The 18,763-nt window shown below is 39.1% G+C and overlaps 1 protein-coding gene across 1 annotated transcript in view; it reads right to left on the bottom strand.

The window, feature by feature from the left end:
* Positions 1 to 17,681, bottom strand: part of SEMA6A (semaphorin 6A) — a 158,148-nt gene extending 140,467 nt beyond the window's left edge. The window contains exon 1 of the mRNA XM_083356251.1: positions 17,519 to 17,681. The gene's annotated coding sequence lies outside the window, so the exon portion shown is untranslated. The remainder of the gene's footprint in view (positions 1 to 17,518) is intronic.
* Between the last annotated feature and the right edge of the window lie 1,082 nt (positions 17,682 to 18,763).

The following is an 18,763-nucleotide window of genomic DNA, read 5'->3' as shown; positions in this document are numbered from 1 at the left end:
AAGTGGCCCTTTTTAACACCAGCCCACATTGTATCCTGTTAAGCAATCAGGATTCATTCAAATAATTGACCAGCTTCATATATTCCATTAAACCATGGCTTATATAGATACAAGTCCATCATATTATTTTATTTTGGGGTAAACAATGTCATGTGAAGCACAGGAGAGATGTAAAAGATACTAATTCAAAAATTAAAAGCCTGAGATAATGAAAAAAAAAGAAACCGATATCTACTTCTCACTAATATTATTAGCATTAGCTAATCTTTATTCTTGAAAGTTAACTTTGCTTCCATTAAGTCCATATGCTGTTTCATATACCATATTCTGTTCTATAAATTACATTTGCCTAACAAATGCAGTTGTTGGTATGTTATGGACAGCACGTTATACAGTCCTATTCTATTTGGACAGTTGAAATGAATTATGTGAATGACAGTTAACAAATAAGAGAAAAACTATATTGCTGCCCATCACAGACAAGTCTTCTTGTATCATAGGAAGTAACCATAACTCTCTTTTTACTGGGCAATTATTTTACATACTTGAAAATGTTCCTACATTTCTTAAACAAAAAGAATTTCTTTTCAACTCAATAAAGCTATGCTTTGTTTCAGTGAAGGAGAATTGGGATTTTTCCAGGAACTGTTTAATATCTTAAGAGTAATTTTTACACTCAAGTGTGCCAAGAAAATTGTTATTTAAAGGTTGAACGAGCTTTTCTGTAGTGTTATTTTTAAAAGCATTTGACTATAGTTGAATTTAATTTTCAGATTTTAATGAGAATAAAAAAACAGAGATTGAATTGTACAAGTTCTATATTAGCATTGTTATTGTTAAAAGGGGAAAAATTACTATGCACACCTCAAAATGCATAACCAAATATTCTGCTCAAAAAGTTGTAAAAGGTTTTCTTTTTTAGATATAAACATCATAAGAATACCTTTCAAAAATAATGCGATTTCAAAAATACTATATGCACATTTTTTTTAATTTCACCTTTATTCTTAAGCATATAACTTGTAAAAGAAGTTGCAATGAAACCAGTTATCACAAGAGGGCAGCCGGGAGAAAGAAAAATAGATTTCCCCCCTTGTCTTAAATCCTGGATTTTCAATGTCATACCATATAATTAGATAAACATTATCCAGATGGTTGTTTCCTTGGCACTTTTATTACACAAGTCAACAAAATCCTAAATTAAATTTCAGCAGGAAAAAGGCATGCAATAAGATTGGACACTTGCATTTTAAAATCTAAAGCAGAAAAAAAACCTACATTACAAATACATTCTTGATTTTAATTCACTATTACCTCAAGCCACTTCAGAATTGTTATGAACTTAGAAAAATATTGCTGAAAGCATAATACTGACTCCCTATTTCCTTCTTAAATTAATCTTAATTTAATATTGGGATACAGCAAAATCCATTCAAGTCCATTCATGCCAAGAGGAATTTCAAAGAGTATTAGGACTGCGACTTCTATTTCCCTGAGGAAGCAACATAAATAACAGTTCAAATCTATATATATTTACTCAGAAGTAGATCTCACTGAATTTAATTAGGCCTACTGCAAAATAATTACTTTTATAAAAGTGAGGGTAAAAGTTGTCCTCCTGGGATGATGTAAAGCAGGGGTCCTCAACCTTGGCAACTTTAAGACTTGTGGACTTCAACTTCCAGAATTCCTCAGCCAGCAAAGCACAAGTCTTCGAGTTGCCAAGGTTGGAGACCCCTGATGTTAAAGCTCCGTCTTTCTTTGACTGCTATTGAAAGGTGCCTTCATATCTGAGGGGGTCTTTACTTTCTGTTAAGGGGTGGAGCCACTTTAGTTATTTTGCATACTCCTCAGCTGGTAAATGTCCTTGGTGAAAACCAATGTTTATCAAATACATTCTCTTTAAAAGTTTTCAACCCTTTCTTTAATGCTATTATCATAATTTATCAAAAGTACCCAGACTGAGATCAAAACATTAAAAAAGCGCTGTTTTTAAAGGCAAATTTGAGAGGGAAGATCTCAGAGAACACAACGAAGATTCCAGATATAATACCTGAGTAAAACTCTCTTCTTACCAAGTCACAATTTACTGGATTTTCTAAGCACTCTATGCCAAAACCAAACAACCCATATTATGACTTATTTGATATGGAACCTATTAATATAAGAAAGCTTCCTAATATTTGTATGTCCAGCCCTAGTATAAAAATTGTTACTATTACATCAATGGATGAACTTTATGACCTCTCCCATATTTTCCTAAATTTATATTGCATCTCTTGCAAGTTACAGATCATTCATATACCTTTATAGCCATCATATATAATGGTTTAAATCCTTTCAACTGATCTCATAAATACTATAATGTTCATCGTTCTTTCCCTATAAAAGGCACACTAATTTCCAGCACCATGACACATATAAAAAAGCTACTTGGAGATAATTCTTTTTTTCTGTCACCAACAATACTTGTGTTAGGTGCTATTTATATTTTTGCAAATGATGTCACCTTCAGCACTTCTCCCACAAGAACAGATAAAAATGTTTTGTAAAATATTTGGCAAATACACTTTTAAACCACTTGCTAAATGTGAAATAATACGGCTTGAGACCAGGAACACATTTTCATTTATAAAAGGTTTTACTGCTTTAATAAACAAAATCTAAACAAATCCCTTCTTTGACAGAGGTTTATGATTTTTTTTTATATTTGTCTCTTTCTGATTCACTAAATGTCCCTATCTCCTCTGCTAAATGAATTTACAACCTCCCTTTATATTGGGAAATTATATACTCTTCTAAGCTGGGTAGTATGAAAATATTTTGAGCAAGGCAAAGGAGAAACAATAAGGATAAACATTACTAACCTTCCTTTTCCTTCCCGGAGTTCTATAGCCAAAGCAAGTAATCCAAAGGTTCTGTGAATAGTCCCAATCTTCAGAATGCACTTGGGTTACTTAATAATGGAAACTGGAAATGCACTTGTTTGTAAAAGAAAAACAACAACCTTTTCCAGTTAGAGAAGGAGATAACTTGGCAAAATGTCTTGGTTTTATGTGCCAATCAAGGTGAAAGGTTGGGACGACAACATTACATGTTTCTTCTAAGGAAATAAAAGCAGTGCTGAACTTCTGTTCATTAAAATAAAAAGGAAACACCTTGAAGACAATAAAATTATTGCAAAAGTTTACATAACGGTGTTTTGCTGTTGCTAGAAAAAAAAATCATCTTTCAACCTTTACAATGAAAAACACAGACCCGGTATAATTTTAAACTTAGCTTTAGGCAAAAATAGTGATTATGACAGAAATACTGAATTCTCTGCTATAAATTTGCAATTTGACAAATGTAGATTATAGATTGTAGATTCCCTTTCCTGGTGTTTCTTCCTTTCTTGCCAGAGTTATTTAACATACAGAACTATCAAGAGGAAAACTTTTTAGTTGATTCATAAATTGCTTCCCTATAGTAGTTCCATTAATACAATATCACCATGGCAAATTTGAGTTTAGGAACACAATAATATGTAAAGGTTCCCTTTTCCTCTCTAAATGTCATAATAATAGACAAAAAGTGGCTTCAAAAATATTTTACATTACTACTTAGTTAAAATTAAAGCTGTTTCCTCCCTTTGTTCAAATTCATAAAGTGGGAAAAAGTATGATTGTATTTCTATTAAAAATCAGCCTTATCTAGACAATCCTTCTGGAATTATGTTCCAGTCATTTTTCTAGAAAAGAGAGCCATAAATATTAAATCAAATTTATTGAGTTTATTTCTCATTTACACAGTTGAATGAATCTAAAGTGCAAAGGTTTATTACTTGTAAGTAGTAAATATTTAATTTATTCTTTTCACTACTGTTAGATGAATGCAAGCAGTGTTTTGAATGGTTTTAATATAATGGTTTTAATATAATGAACTACTTAATTTATTAAGAAAAAATATTTCTCAAATTATAAATAAACTTCATGATATTGTTTCTGTTACAGTTACACTTAAATGCAGAGATGATACATATTCTCAAAATAAGCTGATGAGTACTAGGGCATTCCACCATGCTCAAACTTTACCAGCATTTTATTACTCATTTACCTAGATTGCTCAGAGAGCTCCCTTCACGCACACACCCAAAAAACTTCCCACACAATTTTTAATGCAGAAAACAAGCACAGAATCAGAAATTGTTCAGTACATTTTAAAGAGATAGTTGCCTTGTTTTTAATACATGAATAAGAGCCTATTTAAATTAAGTCAAAACAACAATTTTTGAATAACTGCCCTACAGAAAGCAATTTTCAGCCTGTGATATAACTTTAACTTATTACTATTTGGCCTTTGAAGCAAACTAGCCCCTGAGAATACTGTAAAGGTATCAAGACATATGGTATGCATATACTTTTCAGAATTGAGCATCTAACAACTGCTTTTATTAACAAATGTGTGCTCAAGAGAAATTGTTCCCTAAAGCTGAGGTCCCCAACCTTTTGGGCACCAGGGACTGGTTCTATGGAGAGAGGTTTTTCCACGGAGTGGAGGGTGGTTTTGTGTGCTACCTGCATCCCACGGATGGAGCTTTGCTTGTTTGTGTGGACCGGTTGCTGCCATGCCGCAGCCCAATACTAGTCCATGGACCAGGGGTTGGGGACCCCTGTCTTGCAGGCAAAAATATTTATTCGATCTAAACCTCTTATGAAGGTAAACAGTGCCTAAGATCTGGAAACAGAAAAACTTGTTAAACTTGTTAAGACTGTTTTTCACACTTACAACTGTTGCAGCATCCCCTTGGTCACATGATCAAAATTCAGATGGTTGGCAACTGGTTTATATTTATAATAGTTGCTATGTCCCAGAATCATGTGACCACCTTTTGCGATCTTCTGAGAAGCAAAGTCAATGGGGAACACAGCATCACTTAACAACCATGTTACTACCTTAACAACTGCAGTGATTCACTTAACCACTCTGACAAGAAAAGTCATAAATGGGGCAAAACTGCCTGTATAGCCTGAGATACTTATGTTTCAGAGACAGAATGTCTTATTTTGATCATTCTCTCATATGCTGCTTCAAGGTTCAACTCTATACAAAATGAGAAGCAAGCTTTTACAATAATTGATAAAAGCTGTGCAATAAATTCCCTTCTCTAAGATCTACAATTAATTTATAATTGCATTTTTGAGGCACTACAGAATCTTATCTTTCATTTGTTTTAGGATTGGACTAGCTATTTGTTTGATACTGTTTAGACCAGTGGTCCCCAACCTCCAGTCCGTGGTCCAGTACTGGGCAACGGCATGCCAGCAACCAATGCACACAAACAAGCAAAGCCCCATCCGTGGAATGCAGGCCACACACAAAACCACAGTGTCCGGTCCACGGAAAAACTTTTCTCCACGGAACCGGTCCCTGGTTCCTAATGGGTTGGGGACCTCTGGTTTAGACTATTTGTTCAGGTACAGATTAGATTTGCTATTTTCAACTTGATATGGGCCCTTTGGTTTTAATAAATAAAAATGTTTAATCTTTTTCAGACTTTCAGTAATTACAAATGTGAATGGGAGTTTCCCATAGCACAATGTGGTTGTATTCATGCAAAGTTACAGTATAACTATTTGTCAGATTTTGATCTTTTGGATAATATAGTTAGATGCAAACCTATTCATACCTTCATCTCAACTGAGGGGAAAGCAAATCCTTTACTTTGCAACAGAGAAAACTATATACAGCTTTCAAACAATATTACAATTCACACAGAGTTCATACAGTTTTATGATTCAATCTTGTGCACAGCTGATACATACTGATTTTATTAAATTAACTGGGGTAACTTCAGATTAGGCATTAAATGAACTGTGCAGAATTTTAGATTAAAACATAAAGAGGTGCTTTGGAGCACACAGAGATGCCTATATTAAGGAATTAACTGATTTTTATAAAGCAGCTACATCTTTTTTTGGCATTGTAAATCTGCTTATGCAATTGCAGTTTACTCAGTTGCTTATAGGTATTAAATACATGCTCCTGCACATCCTGAAGCAGCTTTCCACATTCTCATCTGAAATTCTGAACAGCTTTAGCATATAGGAATGCAATTTTAATATTTGTTATGCAGGAAAAAAAGAAAATGAGGCCTACTTATAATAGCCAGTCAAAATTTTGTTTGCAAAATTTCCATGTGTTAAAACTTATAATGGCTCCAAGAACATAAAAAAGTAAAAGTCCAACTCTAACAACATTAGAGAAATGCAAGTGAACACTTCCCTGACCTGCTGTTTCTTTCTTCATAGCTAGTCTCTCCCATATAATTTTCAACCAAACAAAATCACCTCTATTACTGAAATTCAGTGAGGAAAAATGAACTCACAAGGAGAATTGGTATAAGAAAGTAGTAAGTATAATTATGCATCCTTCAAGCATTCATCCCCTTTTGTGTCAAAACAGGATGCCATCAAGTACTTTGAACTACCTTGGACTACATGGTGGTTATGGATGGCTCACCATATATTGTTGGATGGCAGTCACTTTCCCTCATTATTGGCTATGTTGTCAAGCTGTGATAGGAATTGGAGTTCAGCAGGATCAGACATGACAGCATATTTTGCCAACCCTGCTGGGCATGAATGCTATTCTTCAAAGTGCAGTCCCAAGATCTATAGCACAACCCCTAGTACTTAACCTTATATACCGCTTCATAGTGCTTTACAACCCTCTCTACATGGTTTACAGAGTCAGCGTATTGACCCCAATAATCTGACCTTGGAAGGATGGAAAGCTGAGTTAACTTTGAACTGGTCAGAATCGAACTGCTGGCGCTCAGCAGAATTAGCCTGCAATACTGTCTTCTACACTGCACCACCCTGCCACTTTAATATTGTTAATCAGCATTTCTTTCAAAATAAATGAAATTTTAGAAAAAGGATTTAAACTAAATCAAGAATTCTTAATTATTTTAAAAGGTGCAAGAATTACTATCTTTGGATTATCTCTCCAGATCGCTATTCCTATATCTAAAACACCATTTGCTTTACAAGACGGTGTCAAAGCTTCAGGTAGCTTACAAACTGGAAATGAATGTGCAGAAAGTATGAAAAGATGGATGGACCAAAGGATGTTTCCAATTAATGTAATATCTTGAGGTGTCAGAAGTTCAGTTTTCTTTCAACTTTGACAAATGAAAGAGCCACAGATGCCAGCCAAATGTTCTTTTCTGTGGGAAAATAGTTCAAGTGAGCTTAAAATTTGCCGTATCAAATAATGATGCCCTATCATGATAAATAGGCAAAAAACCTTCTGAAATAAATTATCGAGCTCACCTGGCAAGCCCAAGTTTATGCAAATATTCATTAACACTCTCGATTTAAGGGGAAAAAAAATGTCTTTCCTCTTCTTGCAGTCCAGGAAAGCAACCATTACTCTCTGAACTGATAAGAAGCAGATCCTGAAATAAATATCAGCTGGCTGTGCACATAACAAGGTCCAGAGAGACATATCCAGAAGTTGCCTCTTTTAATCCAATGCTGAATTAAGTTAGAATATGTTTTCTGTGCTTTCAGAGCCACACAACAGCCAGAACTGCAAGGCATGCAAGTCTCGGTATCTCTTCAGCCTTTCCCAAGGCACCCCAACACTATCAGAGGCAGTGAAACTATGGCAACTGAATAAGAAAACAGCTTCCATGATTAATAGATGAAGAGGCCAAGGACAGTGTCAAGCCAAACTACAATTTAAGAAAGCCAGAGGAATTAGCATAGATTTCTGTCAAACTGGCATTAAGCAGATGATTTTGAAAGCTATCAATAAAAAAATGGCTATTTGCAGATACATGATTAAGTTGTAACAAATTATGTGCTACCTTATTTCTCTCTTCCTTAGAAGGTGCCTCCTGTGCAAATGTTTCAAAAGGCGTAATCAAGACTCAAGCAGTGAAGAGATACAGAGTTTTGTGAAAGGTGGTATTTGGAGGGGAAAATTGAGATTTCTGGTGTCAAGGTATAACCTTTAATTATTTTATTACAAAGACAAAAACAATATTTTCCCTTACAGTAGCTGCAAAACAGTGTTCAATTGCTGGAAAGTTTTATGTCATGCCCATCAGCAACCATGGATTATGTATAGAACAAATCCTGTTTTTTAAAGGACATAATCAATACGATAATCACAATTTCACCCTATATTATATCCTTGACCCAGATTGGCTGAATCCCTGCAATAAAAATACCAGGCCTTTTTTTTTATCCTGTTTCCCTTGAAGTATTTGGTTTCCGCTGAAGGCAGCCAAAATCAAAATCTATAGCATGGTTTTCCAATCTTTTGGCCTGCCTGGACGCATTGAATGAAGAGGAATTGTCTTGGGCCACATATAAAATATATGAAATACTTAATGTATATAAATCGCGTAGTAATGTTCAATGTTTATGATCTTATGGGATGGCATTACTACCTGTCCAAGGCTGTGGGTTGGACACACCTAATCTAAAGGGTGATGGTTGCACATAGATACAAAGATAAACTTAAAAGAAGGCTGGATGAGTCTCCAGACCGACATGCATATAGAAATAAAAACACACCTTTCTACATGGTATGGCAGATTCCTTCCTACACAGCTTTTGCTTTGTAGCTATAAAACAGAATTGGGAAGAACAACGTATTCAGTGTGAATTCCAAGTCACTGCACCGAAACTCTGTATATAGCAATAGCTACTATTAAAAATAATCTTAAAAGAAAAGGTCAGTAATGAATTCAGTGAGTTACCATATGTCTCTTCTCTTGAGATTCAGCAACTGTCAGTTCTGTTTATAGCTGGCTTATTATTTTCCATTTCTTTTTCAGTATACACACAGTTAGTTTTGGATTTTGTTTTAAATAGACCATGAGTTGAGGGCTGGGGAAGTATTCAGTATACCAAATAAATACCTACTGGGGGTGATAACGCTCCATGTGAAATTGTTTCAAGAGTTCAAGAAAATTAAATTGTGCCATTTCCCAGCAAACTGATATGTTATGGGTCTGTCAAGAAGAGTTCAAAAGTGCTTAAGATACTTCCAGTTAAACTTTAGCTTGAGTTAGATTTAAAATACGAAAACCGACTATTGAGAAATTTCATTTCTGATTATTTTTTCATATATTTGCTAATTAATACATAATGTCTCCATGTTCACATACTTAATTATATATATATCTATATTAACTTGCTTCCAATCCTGCTATGGTTCTTAATTTAACATCAGTAGCTTTTATGCTCCATGCCAAATTTCTAGATTGTATATACGTGCAAGCATGTACTACTATTCTCTGACAATCTGAATATCTTGAAGGTTTTATTTTCAGTTTTTCATAGCAAGGTTCAGAAGCCCAGGATAACAACGGACGTCCTGACATTATCTGAGTTGTAACTGCTTCTCTTAAGAGCTCCCCAAATGCTTTTTCATTAAATATGAGCACTACACAATATCTGGTATGCAGTTATTAGTAAAAAAAAATTAAGCCAGTGTTTTAATTTAGTGACAGACTGAAGCTATTAGAATGCTACCCCAAAGGTGGGGTTTAAATAATTATTTAATAATTATTAATTATTAAGAAAAATATTTTACAATTATTTTGTATATAATTCAGCAGAGACACCTTGCTCTCTAAGGTACTAACTGTACTATACATTCCACTAAGACTCTATTAATAAATACACTAAACTAGTTCAATAACCCAATGGAAAATTACAGTCATCTGGAATGAATGAATTAAAAAAGTCAATCAATTTTTTAAACTGAGGATTCCACAAATCTGCCTCTGTTTTTCCATACTGGGATTATTATACTTGCAGTATTGGAAACCCACCAAGAAAACTGAGATATTAATTCATCATTTGAGACTAAATTCCTGATCATATGATTAAGAACTGCTGACCTTTCTTCCAGCACAATTTGACAAAGTTCTTGGATTTAAGCCAATTGAGCATCAGTGAAATTGACGGTATAATTATTCAGCTTAAATCCAGTTAGTTTATTGGATTACTTCATGAAGAGTAAGATAAGCAACCAATTAGATAAATTCAGTTATATAAACAATGTTACTGGCATCAAATAATCAAAATTTGAGATATTTGTTCAAAGCCAATTTCTAAAAACAAAACAAAACCAAGCCTTTATCATGAAAAATTTTCAGATTGACAAAGCAATGCATGGATGGCTTTTTGTCTTCATTGTTGACACAAAGATGCACTAAAATCATGTACTGTGAGGGCATATTATCAAGCAAAAGAAATTTCACACAGTTGAGGTTAATGCCAAAAATAGTCAAAAATAATCTTTAAAGTTCATACTACCATAATGAATGCATGGTTGCTCTAAAACAGACATGTCAAACTTGTGATGTTACATGACATTGCGTGACATATTGGAGCTTTTTCTCCATTGTCAGCAAAGGGGTGGGCGCGGTTTCCTGATGACACGTCCAGCCTGCGGGCCAGCAGTTTGATACCCCTGCTCTAAAAGCTCACCAAATTCATTTAAACTTGGTGCTAATCACTTAGGGAAATTACTCAACCCTATAAAACTGTTCATTTTGCAAAGTGTCGTATAGATCACAAGTCATACAGATAATTAGTAAGGATTTGTTGAATTTAGGCTTCATAGGTAGAGGTGAAAAATTAGCTAAAGAGTAGCCAAGTCAGTCCTGAACACAAAATGTGGTAACTCTTAAGAACAGTGAAACAGGATTATAGGTTAGAATCCAGAAGGCTACAGGTTCTAGTGCAGACATGTCAAACACAAGGCCCGGGGGCCGGATCCGGCCCGCAAAGTGGTTTCATGCAGCCCGTGAAGCCATCCTGGAAACAGTGAGGGAACGGCCCCCACTGCCTTGGCCCTGGCCCAGAGACCCTCCTCCTGCCAGAGACCCTTAGATCTGTCCCACTCCTGCCCAGGCCCACATAGGCACCCTTGATGCGAACGATGTAGAGCTGGCCACGCCCACCCAGTAGGCCATGCCCACCCAGACCATACCCCCCCACCCCCCACCCCGAGGGCAACCGCAATGCTGATGCGGCCCTCAATGAAATTGAGTTTGACACCCCTGTTCTAGTGTTACAAATCTGATTCCTGTTGCTAATAATCATGTTGCAACCATAGGCTAAAACAGCAGCTGCCAACCCACAGGCAGCTGTATCTTTGTCAGGTGAATTGATCGCAGCATATCTCTTACCTATCTTTGCTTTGAAATCTAATTAGTTAATTACTGAAAGCATTTCACGACCCGCTAATTAAAGACATTGCAGAAGAATGACTAGCTTCTAACTTGTTCTGCTGCTACAGAAAAAAATGTTGGCAAAGACGAAAATCAAGAGACAGATTAACAACTGAGGTGACCAATGTCCTACACTTTCTATTCTGTTAGGGTTTTTCTCTCTCTTACAGGCTGACCTACATGTTAAACATACTCTAGGAAATAGTCTTTGTTTTGAGATATGCTGGATAGTGCCATGAAACAGTTTGCAGTCACAGTCAGTACAATATTCCACATTCTGAAAAGATTATCAATATTCTAAATTAAATTTGGGGGAGCTAAGTTTCTATAAAGTAGAAGTAGATAACAAGGCAGTAACTATGTTCTGAGATACATGCTAATTTATAGTCCAAAGAAATGGCCTGCAACTTTATTAAGACAATTTTAATGCTTTCACTCTAAATACTAAGCCATAATTTGTTGAACAAGCTACTACATCAGGTTCATACATACCATAAAAAGTCATAATGAATAATTTACACATCACGCTAAACTGAAAATATATTATTGCTTACTGTAATGTGTGAAGCAAGGATTCCAGACATCCCTTACTGGTTCACAGTAGCATACTTCTTAAATATTAGATCAAAGTCAGAGAATCCACTTATCCTTGTGTTTTCTCCAGGACATGACTCCCTCATGGCCATGTCACTGTTCTAAGCAGGTAAGAGATGCTGGGGAAAACCAAGAGTTTCCTATTCCTGCTCTAAACCTTGAGTTTTGTGAACTATGTTTTATTTCATGCATACGATCTCACTGATTTTCAATGTAGCCATTCTCCTACTTACAGGACTGTTCAATCTCACATGTTTTAGCCTTTGAAAGATTAAACCCATCACTTACTATCTGTCTTGAAGATAATGCATTACTTTTGATTTGAATGCAGCTTCTGTTTCTGTCCATATTAATTTCTCAAGAATTTAGAATGATACATTTGAAATTCCAATATTATACTAAACTTATCCTTTAACTTTTCAGACTAAGTAGTACTTGTTTACGGAATTTACGTGTGACATAATAGTATATTTTTGTCAGTAGGCAGGATGTAATATATGTATTAGGGGAGTTCAAATGAATTTCTTTTATATCCTCCGGTGTAGGAAACCATGTGATTGCCTTCCTGTTGCATTTATGTAAGATTCTTCCTATTCTTGCTGAAGTAACAGCTTTCTCCCTTCCTTTCCCAAAGAACTTTACAACTGCCCACTTCCTTTTAATGAACAGAGTTTTCTTTTGAATTTATCACAGGCCATTAATTTGACTTTTTTTTAAAAAAAAATCAATTAAAGCAGGTCCTTGCCTTTAACTCCTGCTGCTTTTTTTCCCTTCAGAATTCAATAGGCATAACTTCAACTATTCTAATTATATATCCTGTTTGAAATATACCCTCTATTTCTGTTAGTATTAAAACAGCTGGAGATTTTTGGTAGACCTTTTCTTTATTCCTCTATTGCCAGTTATTCCCCACTCAGGAACAGTGGATTAGAACATAAAGTACATCTCTTTAATCATTAGGAAAAAAAATAAACATTTTTTTTATCATGGAAAGCATGAGCAACATATGTGGACATTAGGTTCTTTTTACACATGGTTCAGATCTTCTTTGATTTGTTGCATAAAACAATGGAACCAACTATCTTCTATTATATTTCCTTCCCCGCCCTTCATATTTTAGTTTTTACTGGCAGGATGTTCTTTCCTCAATAGCCTATATGTGTTAAGCTATTTTGGAAGAGTTTCAAAAATAAAAAAACAGTAAGGAACAATGGTCTTTATGTTACTTTTTTAATCCTTACCCAGAAGACCATGAATTTTGATTTGAAGCTTTCCTAGGAGCAAAGAATTGTAAAGAATTGTAGATTCATACTTTCCTGGTTCATTGTCAGATTGTGGTAACCAGAAGGATTCTTTTCTACCGAAAGCTATAAATGTAGGAAAAGACAAATAATAACAACATAAAAGGATACTAGCTGGAGAGAGAATGTTGCCATTTTAATTTTAGGTCAATATTTAATCTTGGTTCTGAAATACTTGGCATAATTCCTTCTGTTTAACAGAAATTACATAGTACTTGCGGTTACTTTCAAGATATGTTTATAATTTATAAATTTATAATTACCTAAAGTCCATTTTTCTCTTACAATGTTGTGCATAACCAAATATTGATCCCTGCTAACAATTTTCAAACTGATGATTAATTTGGCATAGATCTGGATCTTTTTAAATACAATTTTATGTATCCACTCATTTTTCCTAGTTAAAAAAGATGGACTGATTTGTAAAATCATGAATACATGTGAGAAACACCACCAAACCCACAACTTAATTACTTAATCCTATAGATGTTCACTTCTTTTGAATGAAACTTTTTCAAAACAATATTCTGTGCAAAACAAGGAACTCTACAAACATATTTTCCTATGTAAGAAGCCCAAACTTTTCAGTAAAACTTTCTGCTAATGCACTTCTTAGATCTGAAATCCACACCCTTCCCTGTATTTGGGTTACACCGAATGATCCAGTAGCCATTCTTAATCCCACTCTGCTCATCCCAAGGGCATCCCCCCTCCCCAATGCCCAAGTTCCTTTCCCTTTCTCCAAAAGACCAGCAAACGGGGGAAACAATTCATGCGGAGAAAAATCACAGCCGGGCCATTTAATACACAAAACTTTCAATTAAAAACTGTTCATACTGACATAACACACAAACACAACCTAAATTCTTCCCAACAGCACCATCTTCTGCCCTCAGCATCAATTTTGTCTCCTACTGGCTTAAGATAGTTGCTGGTATGATGGGCAGCTTTCTTTGAAAGAATCTAGGTAGCTTTGGGGGGAAAAAAGTGAAGGCAGTTAGAATTGCACTTTCCAGAGTGCATTGGTGACTTGCTTCCATTTATCCTTTCTTCCTTAAGACTTTTGGTGCAGCCTAATCCTTTATTAAGGAGGGGAATCACAACTCTGCCCCCAATTACTTAGTGTATTCTGTTCTCTTGTGGGATTCAATGGGGAAGGAACCTATACACAGATGCGCAGGAAAGCTTTTTGTTTTGTTTTGTTTTCTTTTCTGGGTTTCCTGTTCACTGGTGTCCAATGATCGGTTTGACCAATTGTTCCAGGGGTCATGGAAAGTCACTCTGCATATGCTTAAAGACACACCTATTATTATTATTATTATTATTATTATTATTATTATTATTATTATTATTATTATTATTATTAATTATTATTATTGATGTTCCAAAAATCAATCCAGTGACTGAGTAGAGGCTGTTTCTTGTATCCCTGATAAACTTCTATTTCTGTTAAGCCAATCTTAAAGTAGCTGAATGCAAGGTGCATTTATACATATACACGCAGATATACACAAACACACACAGGGGCCCCTCCCTCTCTGCCTTTAGATCAGCCTGCTCCGTCTACTGAATATTCACACAAACTAAACAAGGGCATTCCTTTCCCAGAGGCCCACTTTGCAATTGTTGCTTTCTCCGGCATCGCCTCCTCGAGTCTTCTTTCTTACAACTGTGCCCTTTCCCCAACCCCATTCATTACCTGAGCACCGAAATATCTCTTCGATGCTCCTCGTTTCCATTCTTTGTCCAATGCAAGGAGCTCCTAATCACCTCCAACCACACCTCCTTCCAACTGTTCGCCTCTCCCTCCTCTTAAGTTACCCTGCCCACTGCCACTCAGAGGGATCCTGGAGCCGTTGAGCCGCCCAAATAACTCTTCTGCCTCCAGACCCACAGCTGCGAAGCCCCCGGCTATGGGACTTCGGGAGGGCAGGTGGGGGTGGGGTGGGGTGGACGGCGGCGGTATGGTGATGCGAACGAAACGTGAGCCCCGCCTCACACCAGTCTACACTTCCGAAGGCAGGAAGTAAGCCAACATGTAGCCCAATAACCCAATTTACTCTCCCTTCAGCGGAGTTCGCGGAGCGCGTGCGTCTGCGCGTGTGGCAACAGGAGCCCAGCCGGGCGACCCCCCCTTTTGCCCCAGCCACAGAAGCTGAGGGAAAGGAAAGGTGGCGGCAAGAGCCTTGCGCTGCGCGAGAGCGCGAGAGCTGACAGGCGCTGAGGAACTGCCAGACATTTCCTTCCCTTGACACATCCAACTAATAACCCACTTCCATTCCCTTTTGCCTCAGATTAGCCCCTCAGGTCTCCCGAGCGAAGTGGAGTGACAGCCCCTCGCACGCACCCACTCGCCCCCCCACCACCACCACCACCACGCTCCTCGAGAAACTGGGTAGAGTAGCTCCGAGCTTGCGCCAAGCCCAGGCTCCTGCTTTTGCAAACAAAGCCAGAAGCGGGCGGCGGCGCCGCCAGTCGACACCAGCACCCCAGAGACCAGGATGGGCACTAAAGAGAGGGGGGTCAAAGAAGGCTGCGAGGCGTTGGCTCGGAGGAGAAGAGAGGGCGCCCGAGCCCCAAGTTCCCCTCCTTCAGGAAAAGCAAGCCAACCTGCCCCGCAGCCGCCTTCGCCTGCCACATTGTCTCGGAGACAAAAGACTCCACGCCCAGCTAAGCCCCCCAAGGAAGCCTCGTGTCAAGGGATGGGCAGCGCCGGGCAGAAAGGCGACAGCGGCGCTCCCTCATCCGGAGCGCATTGTGCGCGCTCGCCGCCGCTTCCGCGGAGCAGCCTACTACCCTCTCCGCAGCGCCCGGCGGGACAAAGTGGCCCCAAGCTGCAAAAATAAAGGGACTTCGGCGGGAGGGGGGGGGGAGAAGGGAGAACGAACCCCGAGCAATTCCGCAGCGCTGAGGGCTCGGGCAAAGAAGAGCGTGGCAACCATTCTTTCCCTCCATCCCACCGGCAAACCTAAGTCTTAAAAAGGTAGCCCAGCACGAGGGCCGGTGGGAAAAGTGGCCTCGACGTGCCTCGCCTTCCTGGAGCCGCCGCCGCCGCCACTTGCTCCTCATTCTGCTGCAGCCTTGCAGAACTTCGCAAAGCTCCTCGCCGCGCAGCCACCCCCCCCCTCCCCGACTCCCGAACAATGCCCCGCATGGATCCTTAGGCGCAGACAAACGGCGTGGAAGAAGAGTGCACGTACCTCGTCGGTGCATGTATTTGGAAGTCTTAAGAAGACTAGCTGATGGAGCGTCCCATTTAGTAATCCAGTTAAGGGGATCGCTCAGCGAAACTCGATCCACTCTCGCCTTTGCAATCCTTTGTCATTATTACGTGGAGGGGGGAGCTTCTTGGGGAAACGGAGAGGGGGAGAGAAGCTTAGCACCCGAACTAGTTTGGGGAAGGCAAACGCGATGTGTTCATCTCTACTGGAGGGGGGAGGGTAGGTGTGGGGGAGAAAATACAGGCTCTTCGATGACTCCTCGTCCAAATGCCACTCTGATTTCCACTCCAGTAAGTCCCTTTCCGACGGATCTGGGAAGTCCTTTCGTTGTCTTATTATTCTGCCCTTCCCAAAAGTGCTCCTGGCTGGCGAAATTGCTTTGTGGAAACTCCTCCAAGGGAAGTAGCCTCGCTCGTGCGCCGGCAGGAAAGTGCGCTTTTCCCAAGCTCTCCTGGTCATTGAAATGTGTTTGGGGATGACTTCGGAGCAGCGCCACTCTCTCTGTTTCGATCTCCCCTGCCCTGCCTCTTCTCCCTGCCAGACTCCGTCCCAATACTTTCTGTCACTGGAAAGCAGCTTGGCTGGAGGTGGAGTCAAATCCCGGGCTGGATTCCGTGGAAACGGACCGGGCCAATAATTATTTCCACCTACATCCACTTCTGCGCATGAATGAGTGTATGCCGATTGGGCGACAGAGTGGGTTAGCTGTGGTGCGTGGGTGGGAGGTATGTGTGAGGTGTGGGCACTGTCAGCTCTCTTTCAGAATTTGTTCACCCTCCCCACCGCCACCGACAAAACAGAAGCGAAAGAGTGATAAATCGGTGCCTTTCTATCCCACGCTTTTGGGATAACTTTAATCGAAGATTTAAAGCTCTAGGTTTTTAGAGAATAGTTTTATTTTAAACAACTGTAAATAAGTTTTGATTTTTTTTTAAAAAAATGGAAATGTTTCCAAACAAGCATACGGTACCGTACCGAAGATTGAAGAAATCATCCGAAAGAACAAAGCGCAAGAGGCACGTGTAGAATTAAAGCAACGACAATCCCATCTTAATTATTTAAGTTAAATAGAAGACTAACGCCTCTGCAATATTATATACATTAAGCATCCCACGCATGCACATGAACTGGTATTTCCATGCCTGCCAGAGATAACTTACCAATAAGGGCGTGCAAGACTTCACGATATAAAGATCTCTGGAATAATATTTTGGCTGACCATTTCGCATTCACCCCGATCAAGAGCTTTTGAGCTCAGAAGCATCCCTGGGACATCGGTGCGTCCGTGCGCGCGCGCACTATTGAAATACATACAAGATAAATAAAATGCACAGCCATTGTTCTTTAAAAAAAATCTATTGACGAGGAAGCAGCACTACTTGTCCTAAAATAATCTTAGAAAACTGGTCCATAGCCGTTAAAAATTAACTTTCTTCCCTTATCTGACCGTGCCGTAGTTACTCGACTTTTTTCTTGCTTGTATAAAACTTTTAGCGGCTCAACGCGATAGTTGGGTCAACAAAGGAGTAAAAAACGGAGGTTAACTCAAATGTGTTTGTGAAGGAGTTTGCAGAGGGAAAAGCCGTCGAAAAAGGTCTATCCGGTCCTGAAGAAATTAAAAAAAAGGGGGGGGGGCGGGCGGGACTGAACTGCCGGGCTTTGCTCCTGCCTAGCGAAGGATCAGCGGACGACAAAACCCCAATTGAAGTCGCTGAAGAAATCGAGAAGCAGTAAGGGAGACCAAAGCTTTCAGCAGAAACCTCTTCCCGTCCGGTCACGCGCACTCAAACGCTCAGAGATCATCAGTACGCAGCATACGCGTGTATTTTCATCCTACGTAACCACGAAAGTCCTACCGCCGAGGGAGAGAAATAGTAATTTTGCCTCTTGCAATCCGCCGCTTTTGCCAGAAGGGGACGCTATACCAGTGATGCTTTAATCATTTAATCATTTAATCATTGCAGGCAAAAGTTTGGCGCCTACAATGACTGGTCCAACTCTTGACCGAAGCCTTAGTGGGAATGCGAATGCGGGTTGCTCTGCTCCCAGGACGTCTTCCCCCCCCCCCATAAGGAACAGGATGGGCTCATCACGTAATGAGGAGCCGATGTGCCGGAGCGAGACCGTCTTTTGGCTAAGTTCTCGGTCTCAGCCGATACTCCTGGCGATGCTGACCGACGCGGGGTTAAGCATTGCCCTTGCAGGCAAATGGTAGCGTTTATCGACGTGCCAGCCCTACTGGCCATACGCAGACAGTTGCGTGCGTGGAGAATGCTAATCAAATGCGTCCCGGAATGGCCATCACGTCGCAGTCTTTTCATGGGAATCTCTGCCATATCTGTCTGGACCTTCCCACGCCTTTCTTCCCACTCCACCCCACCCCACCCCACCCCCCACCCCATCGT

Source organism: Vipera ursinii (assembly GCF_947247035.1).
Source record: "Vipera ursinii genome assembly, chromosome: 2".
NCBI classification, from domain to species: domain Eukaryota; kingdom Metazoa; phylum Chordata; class Lepidosauria; order Squamata; family Viperidae; genus Vipera; species Vipera ursinii.
The sequence above is the reverse complement of the archived record's forward strand: the minus strand, read 5'-3'. Positions and strand labels throughout refer to the sequence as shown.